Genomic DNA, 17,023 nt, shown 5'->3' on the forward strand with positions numbered 1-17,023 from the left:
TCACAGGGTGTCTGTTGTGGGGGAGGAAGGTAAAGGAGATTGTGAGCCGCTCTTCGGAGTGGAGGGCGGGATAAAAATCCAATATCTTCTTCTTCTTCCAGTCCATCCAACCCACCTAGAACAACAGAAATGTACAAAAAGATGCCCTTGGTCATCTCAGTCCTGTTGCAGTGGGGTAAAAACAGCATGGTTTATCTCTGTAGGAACAGGAGATGACCTGGTAGTGAAAATGGTCCCGGAGCAAGCCAAGTGAAGAGGCCCCTGTGGGGCTTCCAGTCAGTGAGACAGGGGCTAGTCAGCCCAGCAGCACCAGCCAAGGGCATTAGCCTCACCCATTGCTTCTTCCCCCAAACTGACAGCAGTGTGAGAGGAGACAACTTGTGAGCCAACCCCAACTACCAGGCTGATGAGAGGGCTGAGCTAATCAGCCCCTGAGCGGTTGGCAGAGTTGTTGGAGCTTGTCTCTGCTTACTCCTGGCCACCAGTGACTTTCAAGCCCACTAAAAAAATTTTCCTATAAGTTAAATGGCCAGATTGCCCCTGATTTCCAATTGGGTTGGAACTGTATTGTGTACTGTTGCACTGCTACCTGAGAACTGCCATATGATCCAGTACATATCTAAGCAGGTGCCAATATGATGAATGTCACTCACTATTCAGGCACAAAAACAGCACGTATCCTTGAAATGTGGGCTGATTTAAAATGATCTGTAACCTGTCTATGAGGACATATATAATGAAAGGAAGCCTAAGGATTGTAACAATAGATGGCCAACCTCAATGCAGAAATGAGAATATCATGCAAACGTAAAACCACTTCAAATAGGGTTCATTTGAAATTGAGCCTGTCATCTTTTGCAGTCATATGAGATGGTTGACTCAGAATAAAATGGTCATTCAAACAAGGAAAGTCTGAATTTGAATGTCTTAGGACCAATTCGCATGATACAAAGTCCTCATGGTTGCCACAAGAGCTGTGAGCCTGCAGGTGCTGGGAATTCCATGCCTCTCATGCTACACATGAAGAACTAACTTGTGTCCAAATGATAGACAAGTAAGGATCAGCATCATTGTGGAATGTTCAGTAATTCAGGTTTGCATTTCCAAATAAATAGAATCATAGAGTTGGAAGGTCCTCCAAAGTCATCTAGTCCAACCCCCTGCACAATGCAGGAACTTCACAAATACTTCCCCACACACCCCGTTCCTGACCTCCTTCTCATGATCTGCCTAATTCACAGGATCAGCATTGCTGTCAGATGGCCATCTAGCCTCTGCTTTAAAACCTCCAGGGAAGGAGAGCCCACCACCTCCCAAGGAAGCCTATTCCACTGAGGAATTATTTGTCCAAATAGAGGTAACAAATTTGCATATGCAGTGATGACTTACTAGGATGGTAATCTCTATTTCTTAAACAAATTAAAATGCTAGCAGATTTTTATTTGACAATCAGTTTATTTACCCAAGGAAAGGTAATTGAAAATGGATGTTTAGAGCTCACTAATACAATCAGCAAGCAAATGGTTTACTACTCTAATTCTTTCATAGAATATGTAGATCCTAACAATAGTCAAAGTAATTAGCTACTGAGTTATAAGAGGTAAATTAAGAGGTTTGGCTCATGGGCTGCAAAACAAGACTTAAAGTTTGAAGTTTGGTTTTTTAAAACAAGACTGCGCAGAATGAATGTTTCAAGGATTCCATTCATTCAGTCTGAGCACAGTTCTGTCAAATGTAAGTACTGGGGGGAGCCATTTCAATGGTTAAGAAATCAATGTGATTTAAAAGAGGTATGTTTGGCTGGACCTTGTCCTCTTTGATCAGGAGTTGTTTTGTAGACAAATAGGTGGTGGAGCTCATCCAGGGATTGTTATTCAGCTGCACCTACCATTCAATAGACAAAGTGGGAAGGAGGAGGTGGAACTCTCAGAAAGGTTCAGGAGCTGCATTCCTGTGAGCTCCTGCTGAATCCAAGGCCTGTCTTTGATTCATATATTATGGAAAGCACAGGTTGTGTCTACAGTCCCCACCCTGTCTCCTGTACAGTGTAACAAACAGTCACATATCAGTTGCAGGTACTCCTTAACTCCCAAGTGTGTGGTACCCAATTTAAACTGGGATTGTGATACACATGCAGATGGAGCTTCAGCTTTCCCCTCTATGCCTTTTTCCAACTTGAAGTGGTCCCTGAAGAATGTGCTTTTTGGTGCATTATCTAAGTGTATACTTGTGGATTTTCCAATAATAGACTGTTTCAGGTCAGGAAAATGGTATGGGGAAAAGGCTGAAGTCCCTTCTCCACATGTGCCACAATCACAGTCTGAATCATTGATCTGAGGAGAACCTGCAACTCACATATGACTGTTATACTCGGGATCGGGATACTAGATTCAACCTGTGTTCTTTGCAATGTGTAAATCAATTGTACAACCAATATTCTCTTAGATAACTACTAAGCATTCTTCACAGCATGTGGACTGTATCTTGAATATCTTTTCCTTTTCTTGGGATGTCAGCTCAAAGTTAGGAGAAGTCCAGCAAACACAGTACAAGCCCAAAGAATAAATGGGGCTGGGGTGTAAGAATTCTCCATTATTTGGTACCAATGCTCTCTTATGTTTCAGAATATGTGTCACACCCTCAAAGTTAAATCTTAAAATGCATTTGGCCTTTCCAGTTGTCTTTTCTCTGTATCTCTTTTCAATCCTTTCCATTTTGGCATTCCTTCCTCACATATCAGGGGAGAATGTTACAAATCATAACATGGTTTATGTTGTTTAACCTCATCCTGGAACCACAAATTATATCTTAATTTATATTGTCATATATTTTTAATAATGCTTTATTGTAATGATTTTGTAATAATTTTATTGTGATAATTCAACATTGTTGTGTTACTGTTTTACTTGTTGTTAGCTGCCCTGAGCCCAACTGGAGAGGGCAGGGTATAAATGCAAATAATAAATAATAACTAAATAAATGGTGAATTTCATGTACCTTCTTCAGATGGGGTTACCAGCCTCCAGGTGGGGCCTGGAAAACTGATTTTACAACAGATCTCCAGCTAGCAGAAATCTGCTCCCCTGGATAAAATGGCTGCTTTGAAAGGTGGACTCTGGCATTGTACCATGCTGAGGCCCCTTCCCTCCCCAAACCCCACCTTCTCCCAGCTCCACCCCCAAAGTCTCCAGGTATTTTCCAACACAGACTCAGCAACCCTATCCTCAGATTTTATAATTTGTGTTTAGATTATGAAACTATTGCGAAAATATCTTCAAAATTCTAATGAAGGGGATGTTGAGGAGAAGCATTTCTTTATTTCCGTGTTTATAAATATAAATATAACCCCTTTCTTCCTTTCTGTACTCCTTTTATGTTACTATATAGTGTTGTTGAGGATCCCACTTCCCACTGCACCTAGAGGATGCAAATATTGTTGGAATATTCAGGATTAACAGAATGGAATAGGTTAGGTAATGACCCACAAGGATAGTAGCTTCTCAACTCAAGCTGGCAGCCTCTCCAGCAAAGCTCCTGCCAATACACTGTAGAGTTTAAGCAAGAAACCAGTCTGTTACTAGAAGGACAGTGGCCTATACCCAAGAAGCTTTAAAAGGTATTAAGATAAAGGCACACAACACAAGTGACCTGCAATAGATATAATGTGACAGTATTTCCCCATTATATTTCTGTTCTTTTGCTTTGTGGCAACTTCTCTGATCATTTTGTTTCACTATAGAAAATCACATTTTCTCATATAATACTCCGAAGCTTCTTGAGCTATGTAATATCCATAACACACATGGAAAACCACCACCACATTGAACTATTTTATGTCAAAGGTAATTTTTTAAAACACTGCCAAAATCTTCCTGAGAAAGGAATTGTTTGCTGTATAATCTACTCTATGGGTTTTTCAGATGTTATCCTATCTCCCCCCCCCCCCATTATATCTGGGAAGAGAATGAGAGTTGGCCTCAGGCCTTGCTCTTTGACAAGAGTTTAATTTGTAGAGTCCAGGGTGGTCTTGCATTTGAATAGATGTGGTGGGGTCTCCCAGTTTAATTGTTTGCTATGCATCTCCCTGTTGTAAAATGGGTGGAGGAAGGAGCACTCAATCTGTGGTCTTCTATCTTATTTCTCCCAAAGAAAATCCAGGGAGGGGAAGAAACAATATCTGAAATGTGGCATATTCTTTTCCACATCACCGCTTAGAAGCGGAGGCCCCAATGTCTACAACATAATTCATTTGTAAAGGTTAATGTGGACTACATCAAATCCTTATGAGCTGTATTTTAAAACTTTCTGCTTGCTGGTTGGTAAGAAAATATTTAAATACTTTATTTGGACAATGCCACATTAAGCTGGCAACAGTCCCACATCTGCAGATGTTTGACTGCTTTTCACTGAGTTGTGGCTGCAACCTGCCAGTGACACACCCTCTACAGTCTTTGATAACTAAATCAGGGTACTGAGATAACTGTATGCTTCTTAAAGATCATCCAACACTGGGTGAGCACACAGATGCCCAAAATCCCTTTTCTACTTTTTAATCACACCACCAAGAGATGGGGAAAATCTAGCCATATATTCATAAGCAGGGGTGGAATTCTAGCAGGAGCTTCTTTGCATATTAGGCCATGCACCCCTGATGTAGCCAATCCTCCAAGAGCTTACAAAAAAGAGCCTTGTAAGCTCTTGGAGGATTGGCTACATCAGGGGTGTATGGCTTAATATGCAAAGGATCTTTGGCTAGAATTCCACCCCTGTTCATAAAGAAGGTTAATCGGAAGCCTTCCTTTAGTGACATGAAGACCATTCTTCAACCTGTTAGCAAGATTAATACACATAGAAAGCAGTATGAACTTGCTTCAAATACATGTTACCCATGTTTCTTTGGACATAAGGTAACTTTCAGGTGCCTTCCCATATTCAAAAACCTCAGAAAGAGTTCTAGAAATGCTTTTGTCCAGTATTATTTGTTTCTGATCATCAAAGGTTTCACTTGGACCCTTGTCTGCAGACCTGAACTGCCTTGTGTGTTTTTAAAAAAACCTCAGCTTCCAGTGAATTATGTTTGGTGTGTATACTCTATAGCAAAGGATAATAGCATGTGTTCTATTCATCACCATTCCAATGTGGGTATCCTCCCCAACATTCTTCTGTAATTGTGCATGAGAGTGGAATTAAGATATTTGAGAAAGGATCATTCTTGTAAATAAAGTTCTGTTGGAGCCATAGATCTCAAAATGAAAAAGAAAGGATCATTTTACGACATTGTTTAAGAACACCTGAAATATCGGTGGCTATATTCAAGCAGGAAATGGCTCAGTTTCTTTTCCCCCTCCGCTTTTCACAAAGTACATAATCCGCATGTATTTTTACTAACTTGATATCTTACAATAAGGTCTACTGTGAAAGAGGACAAAGATGTTGGAACGACTTACATGTTTCGCTATTATTAGCTCATGAAGAAACTATACCAACTCATTTTTTCTGTGCAATGAAGCAGAATTCTTTTGTTTGTTGGGTAACCTTTCATTTTTATACAATGCCAGGCAGTGCAGTAACAAACTGAGACAACGTCTGATTGAAGCACAGTATCTACCTACATACTTCAACAGTTGCTTAGAAAGCTTTTGCATACCCTCAGATGTTTTAACTTATAAAATGTCCTCCCTCCCAACAAATATTTTTATTACCTTGTCACGGAATAGTGGGTTTTAATCTTCAGACATAGTTCATACCCAGGCAACATAAGCTGTTTCATTAAAATTGCTGTATTCTGTATCCAGAACATTTAGTTTCTATATTAAGAACTAATTGTGCCAAAAAACTAAGATGGTACCAATTAGCTTACATTTCCAGGCTTATTCAGATTTCAAAATCTGAATTTTAAAGACGTTAGAAAAGTTTGTTAAAGCTTCATGTGAGGAAGTGAAGGCTTACGAGGTTTCTCCTTATGTTTTAATTTTGGCAAAGGGGAAAACAGTGGAGGCTAGTATGTCAGTATAATAAACCATCTAAAGCAAAATACTTTAAAAAGTTAATATTAATGTTATATTTTTCTTTCTAACCATGTGTGATAGCTTTTGATTACTTACTTGTAAGGTTTGATGTAATGCCTTCACTTTCACTAATTAGTGCCATCCTAACTACAATTACATCAACAAAGTTACATTAAACCTATTGACATCACTAGATTTTAGCGGGCATAGCTCTCCTTAGGACAGGGGTGGGGAACCTCTGTCCTGAGGGCTGTATGTGGCCGTCGAGGTCACTTGGTGTGGCCCTCAGGGATTGCTGGGCCAAACCAAGTCATGTGGCAGCCTCTCTGGGGCCTGGCTGGCCAGCAAGGATCATGGGGCCCAGCCGCACTGTGCAGCAGCCTCCCCAAGGCCAGGCAGGGATCACAGGGCTCAGATGTACTGTGCAGCAGCCTCCCTGGGGCCTGTCTGACTGGCCAGAATTGCTGCAGGGCCTGGAAAAGTTACTGTCACAGTTCAGTTTGCACTTGATTATCCCAGATGGTGTGGCCTAATAGGCTAATGAGTGTGTGACCTAATATGCTAATATTAGAGGATGTGGTCTAATATGCTACTGAGTTCCTGCTGGGCTTTTTCTACAAAAAAGCCTTGGACCTATGCACTTGCCTAGGGCGGCAGACCGTGTGTGTGTGTATGGCAGATTAGGCTCTCCCCACATGCCTTCAAATAGAAAAACAATGATTTGCATTAATTTTGCTAGCCTGAATCATTCTCCCTTGGTGGAGCACTGTTTTTTAAGTTGATAATTTTTTATGGACCACAAATGATGTTCTAAATATCCATATGGCCCTTGGCAGAAAAAAGGTTCCCCACACCTGCTTTAGAATGACACTGAAAGTCTTTAAGTTTCTGGTTAGAATAGGCACAAACCAGCTGATGAACTAAAGTTCATGAATTTTTGCCAGTCTGTAATTCGTTCAACAATGTTCGCAAACTGAAGAACTACCAAGAACTTCCATAAATTCTGGTGCAGTTCATGGTGGTTTGTGAAGAAAGCAGGGTTGTAGCCCTGAAACAACTTTTTTTGTTTAAATGGCTCAGAACCATTTAAACCATACTTTCTGCTCCCCATGAAAAGCTATGGGTTAGCAGAAAACAGGAGTTTAAACTTTAAGTGGCTCACAAACCAATATGAACCAGGTTAGTTCATGAAACAGCCTCCCAGTTCATATGGGTTTTTGTTTGAGCCACAAACTAAGTCACAAAAATGCAGTTCATGCCCATTCCTAGTTCTTGTGATATGCAAATATATTTTGATTAATTGATTGATTTAAAGGTACCCAATATTCAGATAAAAATTCTTTAACTGGTTGACAGATATAGGACACATATTTGTAGCGCTGAAGGAAACCTCCCAGTGCTGCTTGTTTAATAACAAAAAAGAGAGAAAGGTTAATTCTGCAGGGATTCAAGATGAACCATTATTAAATAGTTTGGTTTCAAATTGACAATGACTCTAGGGCCCTACCTGGATTTAGAGACTTCCCTGCAGTCTGTTTTTCCTCCCAGCCTAGGCAAAGACTCTTTCTACACCCGCTCCCTTTGTTCTTACTAGCTGCTGTAAACAGAATAGCATTCAGGAAATTGTACAGCTATACAAAGGATTTAGACAACAGATTCAAGCAGGATGGGAGCTGTAACTTTTGTTATGCAGATAGAAGTGCTTCGCTACATGCGCCCTTTTTGAATCTCTCGGCTGTCATCATCATCGCACCTCCAAAGACAAGAAAGGTATTCTGGGAGGCCCCTTGGTTCCAGTGGTGAGAAGAAGAAGAAGAAGAAGAAGAAGAAGAAGAAGAAGAAGAAGAAGAAGAAGAAGAAGAAGAAGAAGAAGAAGAAGAAGAAGAAGAAGAAGAAGAAGGGTGGGGCTGGAGAGGGCTCTCACAGCAGCTGCCCTTTCAAGGACAACCTCTGCCGGAGCTATGGCTGACTCAGGGCCATTCCAGCAGGTGCAAGTGGAGGAGTGGGGAATCAAACCCACTTCTCCCAGATAAGAGTGCACACACTTAACCACTACACCAAACTGGCTCTCTGATTGTATCACTGGAAGCAGATCAGGTCTAGACTTTGGGTCTGTTTCAGAACTTTTTGTCTTCCTATAAATTTTAAAATAAAGTCAGATCCATCTAGACTTATACCAGGTCTGCCCCATTGGTACTATTGAACCCAAAATGTCCATTTAGTCTTACCCATAATGAGGAACATGACTCCAGCTTATAGGCCACTAGGCAAAATTGGGGGGATAGTTCCGTCATGGTGCTAAAGTGTCTCTCTAAATAAAATAAAGTTTTGCTGTCTTAAATGGAACTTTCATTCCTGTTTTGCCTTTGTAGTATATTTCAGAGCCTTGGTTTCATAATGTATGAATAGGAAAGTTTAAGATACTGCCTGGGGAACATTAATGCTTGCTAAATCTTACCACACTGATGCAGCCCTGGAGCAGTACAGCATGGGCCCAGACACTCTTCAGACAACTCCTATTATTCATGGATCATTGACGAGAGGAACCATGATAGCTCCTTCAGACCCATTAGAATGTGTTATATAAATGTGAGCCCCGAAGCCATGGATCATTTGGCATGATAGAATGACAGGGTTTTCCAAAGGCCTCACAGTTTATCGCAGCACTGCATGTTATAAAAGTCCTCTAATTTGTGGATTGTGCCATAATTGATCATTAAACATCCTCTGGGACTGTTATGGCATGTCATACCAGAATATGCTTGATTGTCATAATAGAATATGCTCAGCAGTCATTAACCTGCAGATGATAGGTAGTAATATATGAAAATGTATATATACAAAAAGTAACAATTGCTTGATAGTTCAACAGCGATCATCTATTTCATTATTATGTTTAAATTTTTTTCCCAATTAGTTTTGTAGAATTTATTTGGAGGTTTTTCCTGTTGTTTTGAATCTCTTGCACACTATGGACCCAGGTCAATCCATGTGCAAATCAGCGCCAGCAAAGCAGCACATTGTAGCACATTTGGTATTCATGCTTCAATTTTGTTGAGGTGCATAGGGCTGGAGTGTGCTCCAGAAGGCTTCTCATTGGCATGACATGGCCTCCTGCTTAATTGTGCATCCAGCCTGGGTTGCAATGGTACACCTGAGATTGTGCACAAGCCCAAGTCCTGAAAGGCTGAATGCAGGTGAAAGTAGAGTGTGAATAGGTAGCCCCAAGAAGATCCCAGAGCTTGTTTACCCTTATGAAGTTCTAAAAATGGAACTGGAACATAAACTTGTTAGTGAGGATGTTAGGGTAAGGCAGGGCTTTTTTTTTTAGCAGGAACACACAGGAACGCAGTTCCGGCTGGCTTGGTGTCAGGGGTGTGTGGCCTAATATGCAAGTAAGTTCTTGCTGGGTTTTTTCCACCAAAAAAGCCCCATGTGAAACAGCCCTGTGTGTCAAGTGTGGTCTAATATATAAATGAGTTCCTGCTGGTTTTTTTGTACAAAAAAAGCCATGGGGTAAGGAATGCTTTTCGTTTGTTATTGTCGGAGTGATATTTAAATATAAATTTAAACAAAGGATTCACATCAGTCCCAGGTATACCAGTTTGGCAAGTTAAATAAGAATTCTTCTCTGAGGCACAAAAATTTCCATGGGCAGGATGTTGTTGGTATTGATTCAATCATATGTTCCCCTAGCTGCTTCCTGAAGAGATAGTTATTTAGGAAGACTGCATCATGTGCTCTTTCTAAAAAATCTAGTTGGGCCGTTACAGAAATCAATCTTGAGTCCAGTAGCACTTTGAAGACCAGCAAGATTTCTAGGGTATAAGCTTTAGAGAATCAAACCAGAAGAAAAAGAAGAGGAGGAGGAGTTGGTTTTATACCCCTCTTTTCTCTAAGTCTCAAAGCAGCTTACAATCACCTTCCCTTCCTTTCCCCACAACAGGTGGAGGGGGCCTGAGAGAGTTCTGAGAGAACTTGTGACTGACCCAAGGTCACCCAGCTGGCAGCACATGGAAGAGTAGAGAATCAAACCCAGTTGTCCAGATTAGAGACCATCGCTCTTAATCATTACACCAAACCGGCTCTTGAAGGGAGCTTTGACACTTGAAAGCTTATGCATAGACATCTTGTTGGTCTACTGGATCTGAATCTTGCTCTTCTACTGCAGACCAACACAGCTACTCCACCTGAAACTATCTACAGAAATCAAGGACATCTTAAGGTGAAACCATGCAATGGGTGCCCACCAGCTTTCATCCCATGATTTGTCATATAGAAATTCATTATATCTTCTCTAAAATGTAACTAAGCAAAAGACAGCCCTGCATGACCTCCTTGATCCTACATGTAAGAAAAACTGAATATTGAACCTCCATAGAGTGTCCAATTAGTACAGAAGTAAGGCACTGAGTTATGCCTACAAACAAACCTAACATTATTCCATTCATTTGATGGCAACATGCCGACTCTTATTGGACTGACAGTTGACCTAAAAATGAACTGATGCAATAGTGTAAAAATATAACTTCAAAGAGATGAACATTTTATACACATTTAAAATAAATTGGGGGAGGGGGTTAAAGCTTATAATTGAAAATAAATAGTGGTTTCCCTTTAATGATGTCTGTACTAGCCAGCAGTGCTGGCTGGTTAACAGCTCCTATGAAGTTGCTTAATGATATCTTGTTAGTGATGGAAGATAATGAGCTGATGAGGGCAAGATTCATTGACCCCTCAAAAGCTTTTGATTCACTAAATGACACTGGTAGATTAGCTAATTAAATTTTGCTTTTCATCAGGAATGATGGCCTGGTTCAGATCTTATTTGGTTAATAGGGAGACTTGTTGAGTGTTTAGGCGATCACTCTGATTTATTACTCTCTCTCTTTCCAAGGATGCCTCAGGGCTTAATAATGGATTGATTTTTGCCTCTTTTTAAACCCCCAAATTGTCTCTCTGATTTTGTTAATAAGACCTGAATTCCCTTACATGGCATCTGATATATAATTGTGTTCTATATGACACTTCTCTTGACAATGCTGACCTCTAATACTTCCACCAGAAATTACTTGGGACATTTTGAAAGACAAACATTAGATAATTGTAAAGGCTTAATTTCATAGCGCTAGACCTGGACTCCTGTCTACAGGGAATAAATGCAATTTCCAACAGAGATAAAGCATCTCCTTGCGCTACAGTATGTTTAATTATACTGGACACAATCCAGGCAGAGTTAAGTACCCATTGATTTCAGTCACAGAGCTAAGCAGATGCTTCAGTCTCTTGCAGTGAAAACCATGGGACTCTGGATCCATGCCACTAGTCAACTTCTCGCATACCTTTTATACTCACACACTTGATGCAGTAATGTGGAGATCCTACTACAGGGAAATGGGCTTCCATGCCATTAGACTTGACAGTGAAATGGGACTTGGCCTTAGGTAAGTCCCTTTCTGTCTCTATAATCACATTGGCTTGCCCTGGGTATTGTTTAAATGAATACTAACAAAAATACTAATTATCATGAATCTGATCAAAGTAAAAGCAAGAGAACTGGGATAACTATTTAATATTTATCAATATGCTGTGAGATCAGCATTCCTGGTGATAAGTTGAGCAACCCACTTTTTTCTTTTCTCATGCTGGAAGCATCTTGGCATTTCTCTATGCCACTTTCAGTAAAGTATGCAGTGTGGGTATCATACTAGAAATGTCCACTCTACCAGCTGGTGATTAATTGCAGGATACATAACCACATGTTCTGTCCTAATCACATGCCTAGAAGTGGTAGTAACCATGTTGGTGTGGAGAAAACATGAAGCAAGTCTTATTTGTTTGTTTATTAAATTTATCAACCACCCTCCCTGGTAGAATCAGGCTCAGTGTGGCATATAACACCATCATATAAAGCATCAATAAAATAAATAGGATGTAAATAAGACAATAAAAACATGGAAATCTCTAGGTTCAAGGACCAAACAGGAATAACAAGCTGAGTGTGTATAGTTGCCATTTGTTTGGGTTTAATTCCAGGGAAAAACATAGTGAAGGAAATAAATATGTCAAAATTGGAGATTGGTGGGCAGATGTACACTTAATTGTGGAATGCTGAAAACTGAGACCCTGTAATTGCATTCCATTTGTCTCCTCTCAAGCATGGAGTCAATTTTGCAGCAACTTCTTTGAAGTGGGGTGATTGGCTGTGTAGAATTATCCCCCTTGTCCCCAGACCAGAAAAATGCATTCCAAATTACATTACATCTTACTATTCATTACATCACATTACAACCTACTATTCTAATCTATTATTCCAAATAAGAAATAAAATAAAATAAAATAAAATAAAGAGGACATAAAGCCCTTCTGGGGGATTGGTGAGATGTAAGGGCTGAATGAGGTTAGCATATGTAGTGAGATAAGAAGTCCTGGGAATTCCATTGTTCTGAGTGTTGTTGTTGTTAACCATTCAGTTGTGTATGACTCTTGACAATTCTATGGGCCAGCTCTATCCACATTTTCCAATCTTGTACTGTTTCTTTGAGATGTTCCATGCTCAGGCTGGTGTCAACTTTTATGGCGCCTAGATGTTGTAATAGCAATTTCCCTTTCTAGCCTGTTCCTGAAGTTCCTTTGCAATAAAACAGCTACTTTGAGGTCACCCATTGAATGTCCTGGAAAACTGAAGTCTTCTACAGGTTTCTCAGTCTTGTGATTCTTGATATCAGATTTGTGTCCATTTATCTTTGACATAGGTACACTTAGGGCTTTTTTTGTAGCAGAAACTTTTTTGCATATTAGGCCACACACCCCTGATGTAGTGAATCCTCCTGGAGTTTACAGTAGGCCCTGTACTAAGAGCCCTGTAAGCTTTTGGAGGATTGGCTACATCAGGAGGTATGTGGCCTAATATGCAAAAGAGTTCCCTACAAAAAAGCCCTGGGTACACTGTCCCTGGTGTATCTTTCTTGGTCTGGTGGAACAACATGGTTTGGGAATTCTGTGCTTGGAACATAATTCCTAGATATGTAGGAGTCCAATCTGGATTGGGACTATGATCCAGTTTTTGAGTAAACCCATTAGAGTAGAGTAGAGTTACCAGTCCTTTAGAGTAGAGTTACCAGTCCTTTGCTGGCAAGCAGCAGGAAGTTTACTGGGGTGATGGAGGGGCTCTAGGAGAAGGGTAGAGAGGAAGAAATGATGTTGTGTGATAATGCAACATCATTTGTAGATGAAAACAGGAAGTGACATCAACGGTAATATCACTTCCTGTTTTGAGCCAGAAATGATGCCATAGTGCACATAATACCAGTTCCCCCTTCCCTTTTTGCCTCCAACTTTACTGGCAGCAGGCAACAATTTGTGGTGGAGGCATTTGCTCACTGCCAGTAGGTAATTGGCAGCCCTTGACATAAACTAGGAAGTACGTTAGCGTTGGCATGAAAATGCCGGAATTAGTGAGTGAATGTACTTACTTGGCAATAACTGAATTCAGTGAAATATATTTCCAAGTATAAATGTTTAGGATTGAGTTATACAGCTTAAGAAATTTCCACGCCATTGCATATGTGTCTGCTTATGTGTTTGGTGCACTTCAAAGTTTCTGATTAAATATAGCCCCTTCCAAAACAAAGAGCCAAACATAAACCCAGATACAATAAAATAAATACATGAAATAAAAAATGAATTAAAGAAAGACATCTATATATCGCAATCATATCAGAATTATTTTGCAATGTAAATTGTGTGAAGTATTCAAACATTCAAAGTCAACAAATGTACCTAACTCACACAGTGACTTAATTGCTTAGTTTTGGTTTGTTGACTGCTGCATCTGGTAATGTATAGTATGTCATGATATGATTAAGCCTTCATTCCCAAGTACAACTACTTAGAAGTATTTCAGTTCATTGGGACTTCCTTATACAAATGCATAGGATTGAGCTGCATAACTATCACCTTGGGTCTGAATACAAATTGGATTGGGAGGGACCCTAATTGGCATTTATTGTGTGACCCAGGACTCACCTTCAGAAACAGCACAGGGGACCAAATCTGCTCCCCAGCATTGTGTGGCAGCAGGAGAGACTTCAGAATTCCCTCCTTTCCACCCCACATTCTTTCACTTGGGGCGTTTTCGCACTCACCTTCAGCCGGCGCAACCCCCCCTCTTCACCGTGCAGGATCTGCGCGGATTTCGTACTAAACGCCGCGGAGCAGCCGGAAGAGCCGGAAACTCCCAGCACTTTTGCGGCGCAAACGGAAACCGCCAAAAAGCAGTTTCCGTTTGCGCCGCTTTTGCGCCGGGAGTTTCTGGCTCTTCCGGCTGCTCCGCGGCGTTTAGTGCGAAATCCGCGCAGATCCTGCGCGGTGAAGAGGGGCGTCGCTCCGGCTGAAGTTGAGTGCGAAAACGCCCTTGCAGATAGGGTTGCCAAGTCCAATTCAAGAAATATCTGGGGACTTTGGGGGTGGAGCCAGGAGACTTTGGGGGCGGAGCCAGGAAACATTGAGGTGGGAGCCAGGAACAAGCGTGTGACAAGCATAATTGAACTCCAAGGGAGTTCTGGTCATCCCATTTAAAGGGTCAGCACACCTTTTTAAATGCCTTTCTTCCATAGGAAATAATGAAGGATAGGGGCACCATCTTTTGGGGCTCATAGAATTGGACCCCCTGGTCCAATCATTTTGAAACTTGTGGGTTATTTTGGGGAGAGGCACTACATGCTATACTAAAAATCTGGTGCCTCTACCTCAAAACATAGCCTCCCCAGAGCCCTCAATACCCACAGATCAATTCCCCATTATTCCCTATGGGAATCATTCTCCATAGAGAATAATAGAGTGCCCAGTAGACATTTCCCTCCCCACCAGGCTTTCTAAAGCGGGGGGAGGGCCTCCAAACCAGGGAATCCCCTGCCCCATCCCTTTCTCTCTCACACAAATACTTACTGGGTCTTATTCCTGCAGAACTTTACTTGATCTGAAAACGAAAGCAAAACAAAAGGCGGGGCCATTATCCGAAGCTCTTCCTGTTTCCTGCTTCCTGCTCAGCCTTAAAGGCACATATTTTAAAAAGGGACCTGCAGGAGCTCTAAAACTACATGGTGATTGTGGGGGGCGGGGCTTCCCCTACGGTCAGCTGGCTGGGGGAGGGGAGAAGCCTGTAAAATGGGGGATCCCCCGCTGGGACCTGGGGATTAGGAAGCCTACTTGCAGAAAAGGGCCATGGGGGTGAGCTGTTTGTCCCTCTGCTGGCTTCTTGTGCCTCTTGGAAATGATAACACACAGAATCATCTTTGAATGCCTGCTTGCATGCCACTTAATAGGAAACCCTTCAGCATGTTTGAAGTAAACGTTTTTCAATGTCGTTATATTCCACTGCTGATATCCTACATTTTATTTTGGGATATATTTCTCATGACAAATTAATTGGCCATAATACACAGACTGGGCAGAATAAAACAAGAAGCAAGGCCACCTGTAACATGTGTGTTTCCTCATAAGAACACTGGGCCTGTCTATTCAGCCAACAGCTTTCATGGGTTCCACTGTTCAGTGAGGGGATACCCTGTTGCCTGCATGCTTGCTTCGTAGTTACAGGAGATGTTTTAAGAGTTTAATGGTTAAGATTGTTTCCCATTTAACCTTTAAAATGCACACCTGTAAAATATTGTGCTTCAAAAAAAGTCCCTGTGAAACTGGAGTGGAAATAAATCATGTTTCACAGTCAGAGTTTATACAGAGAAGGAGGCCTTGGTCTTTGGGCACCTGTGATAGATTAGGCAGTCAGACGCATGCTGCTGCGAAGGTCTGCGGAGGAGCAAGCGACATTTCCTTCACCCTGCTTCACTTCAGACATCGATTTTAGTTATTTAAGTTAATTAGGCTTAAGTGTTGTTTTAACCTAATAATTTTAATCCCCCAAAGGAGCTGATATTGATTTCATGAACAGTTAGTTCTTCTTTAGCCGTGTTCTTATGAATGAAGCCACATAGCGCACATTTTGTACTGTATTGTACAGTAGATGTTATATATGTTCCACGGGCATGCTCTTTTCCAGTCCCTTCCCCACTCCCCGCCCTACTGCAGATATAATGTTAGCTATCTCCTAAACATGATTGGCAGATGGAGGCCATGCCCTTTCCTCCTCACCTGTGTATATGTTCCTTTCTTCCTTGGTTAGCATTAGCTATGGTGCAGTATTACAGATATATTGGTAATATGCTTAAAGATTTTCATGGTTCAGGTAGGGCTGCCAAGCACCCAGGCAGGGCAGGGGTTCTCCCGCTCTGGAAGTCCTCAACCCATCAGCTCACAGTGGGTCGATTGGAGGATCCCTTCCTGATGTCACTGGCACGATGATGTCACTCACAAGTGACATCATGGCGATGTCGTGCACCGGCTGCTCTAGGAGCTTCCAGGAAAACTCTGTGGTTTTCCCAGATGCTTTAGCAATTTGGGAGGGAAACTTTATGGTACCATGATGATATACTGCTGGAGGCCATGGGAGTCTTGGCAACCCTATATCATTGATAGGGAGGAGGATTTAGAATGCTATAGCATAGCCTGATCTCATCAGATCTTGAAAGCTAAGATGGGTTGGTATTTAAATGGGAGACCTCTTTACTTATTTATACAGAGAGTAATTGCAATGTGGAATTCACTGCCATAGGATGTAGCGATGGCTGCAGGAATAAACAGCTTCAAAATGGGATTAGACAGATTAATGCAGGATAGATTCTATCAATGGCTGCTAGCTATGGTGACTGAAGGGCTCCACATTCAGAGGCACTAAATTTATTAATCCCAGAACCAGGAGACAACATCAGGGAAGGTCTCAGCTTCTGTATCCTGCTGTTGACCTCAAGAGGAACTGATTGGCCACTGTGTGAGATAGAATGCTGGACAAGATGGACCACTGGTCTCATCCAACAGGGATCTTCTTATGTTCTTAAGGAACACTTTGCAAAGGAAGGGAATGGCAAACCATCTCTGCTTAATCACTTGCCTTGAAA

This window comes from Heteronotia binoei, chromosome 3 (genome assembly GCF_032191835.1).
Source record: "Heteronotia binoei isolate CCM8104 ecotype False Entrance Well chromosome 3, APGP_CSIRO_Hbin_v1, whole genome shotgun sequence".
NCBI lineage: Eukaryota > Metazoa > Chordata > Lepidosauria > Squamata > Gekkonidae > Heteronotia > Heteronotia binoei.